Source organism: Prosopis cineraria, unplaced genomic scaffold (assembly GCF_029017545.1).
Source record: "Prosopis cineraria cultivar Desert tree isolate PC_DT_omini unplaced genomic scaffold, ASM2901754v1 PC16, whole genome shotgun sequence".
NCBI lineage: Eukaryota > Viridiplantae > Streptophyta > Magnoliopsida > Fabales > Fabaceae > Prosopis > Prosopis cineraria.
The window spans coordinates 556,870-562,622 of NW_026555347.1; the positions used below are offsets into that span (position 1 = coordinate 556,870).

At 44.5% G+C, this 5,753-nt stretch overlaps 1 pseudogene; it reads right to left on the reverse strand.

Moving 5' to 3' along the window:
• Positions 1–1,484: 1,484 nt before the first annotated feature.
• LOC129294869 (ATP synthase subunit beta, chloroplastic-like) lies at positions 1,485–2,949 on the reverse strand (annotated as a pseudogene).
• Positions 2,950–5,753: the final 2,804 nt, after the last annotated feature.

The following is a 5,753-nucleotide window of genomic DNA, read 5'->3' on the forward strand; positions in this document are numbered from 1 at the left end:
CGCCCAATCGAGCGAGAGAAGATAGGGATTTCTCCCAGCACTCGAAGACCAAGAGAAGAGGATGTGAACTGGCTTGGTCTCGTGATCTCATCTACGCAAATGTTCAGATCTTTCTTTGAAGGCCGGGCCCAAGGCAATGAAAGGGATGGGGCAGTAACCAACCCCAAAGGAAAAGAGGATACGAGTGAACCCGCTTGCCCGAGTCCGAGTTGACGAGGTGAAAGAGTTCAGACTAGGACAGTTCAGGCCGGTGGAAGCCAATGAAAGGGAGAAGCGTTCAACCACTAGAGCAGAAGCCGAGTAGAAGATCGCCCTTCTCTTCTATGATTCGGCCGTGAAAGAAGCCCACTTCACCATCTCTCTTGGGATGGGAAAGATCAAATGAAGCAAGCCCTTGTTGAAGGCTTTTTGCCTTCTACTGAAAGTAGCCCTGATTCTATATCACATTCTTCAGAGAAAAGAACTGTCCTTCCCTGACCTACTTTGAGTCTCCGTAGGGAAACCGGCCTGGCAAGGAGGCTAGAGGAAGGAAACTGCTCAAGTGAGCTTGAAGCAACAAGGCCTTATACGGGATAGGGGTTCAGTTCCCACGCGGGGAAGAACGTTCATAAGTAGACCTGCAGTTCCAGGGAGAGAATGTGTTTTCTAATCTGTTCTCAAAAGCAAGATGAGCTATGAGAAAGAGCAAGAACCCGGAGCGATTGGCTGAACTTACCCTAGCTCGAGCGACAGGGCGGTTGATCAAGGGATACCGGAAAGAGGCAAACAACAGAACCTCCGGGTTTGAAGCTTTTCATGTCGGGGCGAGGTCAATCGAGGGTTTTGGGTCAGTGAAAGCTCGAGTGCCCCCTTCCAAAGTCAGGTGTCGGGAATGCAACCAGTGAGGTGACCCGTTAGGGGCGGATGAAAGAAGTTATCCTGAAGCAGCGTCAAAGGCCTCTGTAGGCCCTTCAACAGGATTTTTTGTCGTGTAATTCGCATTCTGTTTTGGCTACTCACGAAACTCTTTATCCTTAATAGGAAGAACTCCCTTAAGAGGAAGGATACAAAGACCAAGCCTGTCTTTCTCTCTGAAAAAGGGCATATGGGGCAGAAAGACGATTTTTGGGGACTAATCTGCTAATGAATGAAGGAAGGAAGGAGAAGGCCTTAATTGTCTATCCAAAGGTCCGCCTTGGGTGGATTTAGGCGAATCAAGTGGGTGGGAATGATCCGAGCCCCTATGTCAATTTCAGTAAGGTAACTAAGGTTTACAATAATTCATTTCAGTAGTGCGTTACCTTGCAGCTCTATCTATCGGGTAGTCAGTCTCTTGGTCAAAAGCCGGTACCTAATTCCCCTGCTGGTGGGCCGATCCTCGTCTAGCGGTGGGAACCGGCTGGTATGGATCAATTGCTTGCCCTGTCTCTCTTCTGTTCAACCATCGAGAATCCGCAGTTATCTTTGCTCATTGGGTGGAAGAATAGGCGAAGGAATTACATGATCTACAGATACAGAGTTTCCTTCATCTGACCATAGACTAGAGCAACTTTTTATTCTGCAATGTTTTTTTAATTAATTACTCCAGATTCTTTCATTTCCTTGTAAAGATCATTTCCTTCACGAGTACGCTCACCCACTCCGCCGAATAGTCCGATTTTTCCTCCACGGCGATAGGGGGCTAAAAGATCTACTACTTTTATTCCTGTTTCAAAAATCGAAAATCTTGTATCTAACTGTATAAAGGCGGGCGCAGATCTATGAATGGGGGATGCTGTGCGAGTATCTACAGGGCCTAAATCATCAACAGGTTCGCCAAGCACGTTGAAAATTCGTCCTAGAGTAGCCCTGCCGACTGGAAGACTTAGAGGAGCTCCCGTGTCAACCACTTCCATTCCTCTCATTAGACCATCTGTAGCACTCATAGCTACAGCTCTAACTCGATTATTTCCTAATAATTGCTGTACTTCACAAGTCACATTAATTTCTTGACCGGTAGTCTCTACCTTTAACTACCAGAGCGTTGTAAATATTAGGCTGAATGCCCGGTCTTAGGTGTAGCCTTTCCCCCCGGCCAATGATTTGAGCGATACGTGTCCCCGGTTCTTTTTTTGCAAGTTAAACTTGAAAAATTGCTAGTCAAGCATAAGAGTAGGGATAAGCCCTGTAAGCCAATATGGATTTCTTTATCCTATAAAAAAAAGATGCTTTCCCATATATTTTTGAACGTCAGACATAGGATCAGTTATGCTAGCAAACAAAGACGGAGAAATCCGTTTTGCTAACTTAATCGCTCTAGATAAACTAAAGAACGATAAGTATTTTTTAACTAGCATATTAGCTTTGTCATCCCTTTTATAGATTTGTTGTCTATGAAAGGATGGTATGATCCTAGGGTAACCTGATCTAGTGAGTGATACGGAGATGGTTTAGTAAGAATATCATACGGGGTAATCCCACCGTACACCTGTTGAAGTGTTACTGCGCACTGCTTCTGATATAAGGCAGTGAACAGAGCGCCTGACCGGCGATTCATATAAACTACCTTTAAACTACCTGCTTGGCAAAGAGGTATGCTCCGATACAGAGCTCCTTGGTTAGGTTAGACCAAAAGTTACTACTAAAATAAACTTATTACATACACATTGACTTTAGTAGCCGAAGATCTTAGAAGATCTTCCACCATTTGATGAGTCTAACTATAGATATCCTATTAAAAAGGTATTCCAGATGGAAGCCATTTATATAAATATATAAGCTTCCTACGCAGGTTTGGTTACCTGCTGCTAGCCTTGCTTCACTATTAGTGATAGAGAAGCAAGGCTTCAATACGGTGCAAGACCCTGATAAGACATCAATAACAATAAGCAATCCATACGACGACATACAGGATAACACATCTTAAGGAATGAATACAATCAATCCCATCCAATACAATAAAGAAAGGCATCCATACGATGACATACCCATTAGCGAATCATAACATCAATAAAGTAGTCTGCCCCTTCCTATGCATGCCTCGCCTCCTTCGTCCTTGCGAGCCCCTTTTTGAGATAGAATCTGGGTCTCCAGCTATGTCATTGGCTAAGGCGCGATAGCAGCTCAAATCGAACAAGCCCCCACTTAGTTTAGTAAAGGCGTTAGCGAAAGCAACAAGCATTAGCTATTGAGTTTGGTTTTATTGCTGGAGTTTTCTTTCTAGATGGAACACGGGCGTAATAACAGTTTATTTTTTTCTACTTCCTCATGAAAAGGAACCACTTACTTCAACCGTAGAGGTCTTTTCCCCTAAAGAAAAAGAAGTCCCTCATTCTGATCCCCTTTAGAGTGAGTATATCTCGGTCTCCAGCTGAGCTCTATCTCATTGGCTGCTCATAGCTATGGAGGGAACTTCAGATCTTAAGAGTACTTCTCACTATAGGATTTATCGGGACGGGATTTTCCCATATACCCCATCTATCTTTCTCCCCAAGGTATTCAATGCTAACGCTAACGCTATCAGGTATTCACTAAAGCTCACTTCACTTGAGCTAGGACAATACAAATCTTCCCCCCCAGCAAGAGAACTCCCGCGCACCGTCAGTAACTAGAGCCCTATCCATCCCGTTTAAGTCTCTGCGGTCCCTTCCCCTATCCCATTTAAGGTCTTAGTCTTCGGTCCTTACTTAGTCACTTCAGCCGGTACTTAAGTTCATAATCATAAGAATTCATAGACTACACTACTCATGAGATTCAACCACAGAACAATATCGGCGACTATGAGAGGGAGGTTCGAGAGCATTTCGATCAAGCGCTCAATGTCGACCATTATCTGGAAATTTGGGACAAAGAGTTTCAAGAATTGAAGTTTCTTGAAAAGAAGGCCCTCTTACAAGATCAATTACAAAACCTAATGCTGAATGAGCGAAATATTGAGCGCATTATGGAGCTATCCCCCTATTCAAACATCAGGAAGGAGGCCTACTTTTTTATTCAAGACAAAGTGGAACCTGTGAGCAACCTGCACTACCCGTTTCAGCGAAATCTTATGGAGGGCAGTCTGAACTCTTTCATTCAAGACGTGAACACTCACGATAGGCAATCCGACATTTACCGAGAATTCTATCGCTATTTCACCGATGAGGAGTATAGGCGTTCTATAGGGCTGCCCCTCCCCTAAGCTATTGCCCGGAATTCGGACTGGCTTTTTCTTCTTTCTTTCTCGTCGGTTCTGTTATTTTGTAAAGCCCCCTATGCGGTTGAGGGGCAGCTGACCGAAAGGAAAGCGGGTAGCACTCGGTTCAAGCCGTTCGTTGGTTGTTTTAATGGTTTTCCGGGACACACCTCTGTGCGCCCTGGCCGGGCTGACAGGTTTTTGGCGCCAAAGAGCGAGGGAGAGAGAGAAATCTCTCGTTAGGTCCTGGTATTAACGCCGCGGGTTGTCGTCGGCCCGACGGACTTGGGGAGAAGAACCCACCCGGATGTAGTCTTCGTTAATCTGATTTTAGGTAGAGGGCGAACCGGTAAAACAAAGTCACGATCAGAATGAAAGGTAGTTCGACTGGGTATGTGTGTGCTTTTCCCAGGGGTGCTGGTTCGAATCCAGCTCGTGAGAAGGCCTTTTTGGTCATATTCTTTGGTATTGCTGTTAGGGTTGAGGGTGCTCTGACTAAGATAACTATGTTCCCCCTCCCTTTACTGGTTATCATACCAATTATCAGAGCGAGGGGAGTGGAATAACTAATGTGATGTCTTCTCCGAGATCCTTTCGATGAGTTCAGAAAGCACGCTGAGGTATTCCGAAGCACAAGCGAGAGGATACCTTCTTTCTCCGAATCGCTTCCGTCTGTCAGTCAATCAAGAAAAAAGGAAAAAATGACGATTACCAAAAAATGCGATTTCATAGACGAGGCGGTAATCAAGTAGCAATTCACTTTAAAAACTCTTCTTTATCGCGGGAAAGACGATCCTTGCCCTTGTTCGATAGAAGAATCTGGAGCAGATTTCCGATAGTTGCCAAGTCGAAACCTATAGTCTACATCCAAAAGGAGAGTTCTTTCAGAGCGGGTCAGGGAATCCAAATCTAAGTCAATCATAGAATCGATTCCCGTTGAAGTTTGACGAGAGATATCGGTAGTATATATAGGTTACGATTTCTTCACTCACGCGATATTGCTAGGGCAGAAAAGCGAGAACTCGAATGCTTCTCCTATTCTCTATAGATGAGACTGAGAAGTAGATCCAACCTAGTCTAGTAGTAAGCAATCTGCCAAAAGCAAGGTTTTTCTTCCTAATCTCGTAGTAGACAGGCTTCTTTTACATCCTCTAGACAACGTTCTACTTGTATGTGTTAAGCATCTTCTTTCTAAAGTAGCATGATTGGACCCTCCTCTTTCTCTTACTTAGATATCAGAGAGAGCACGTAAGACTTTCCGAGATTTCTGTTCTGTTCCAGGTTCCGGTCTGAGATTCCATATTCCATCACTTCACACTTTCTCAATCTCCGTTTGCATCTCATCACCATTTCTATCTCGATCGTAGCCGATCTCAGGTTGCCCTTAAGCTTGAACCTCTCCGGCTTCATTTCGAGGCACTATAGGAGAGCTCATTGGGTACTACACCTCAAGGGCGCTTTCTCAATCGCCAAATAGATACTGTCTGAGATGCGATGTTCTGATTATTTATGTCATTTTCAATGCTTGTTCTCATTCCTACTTGCTTCTTTCTTTCCTATTTGTCACTGAACTGAAGGAAGGCAACTAAGAAAATCATTCCTCTCGCTTCGCTCGAGTGAT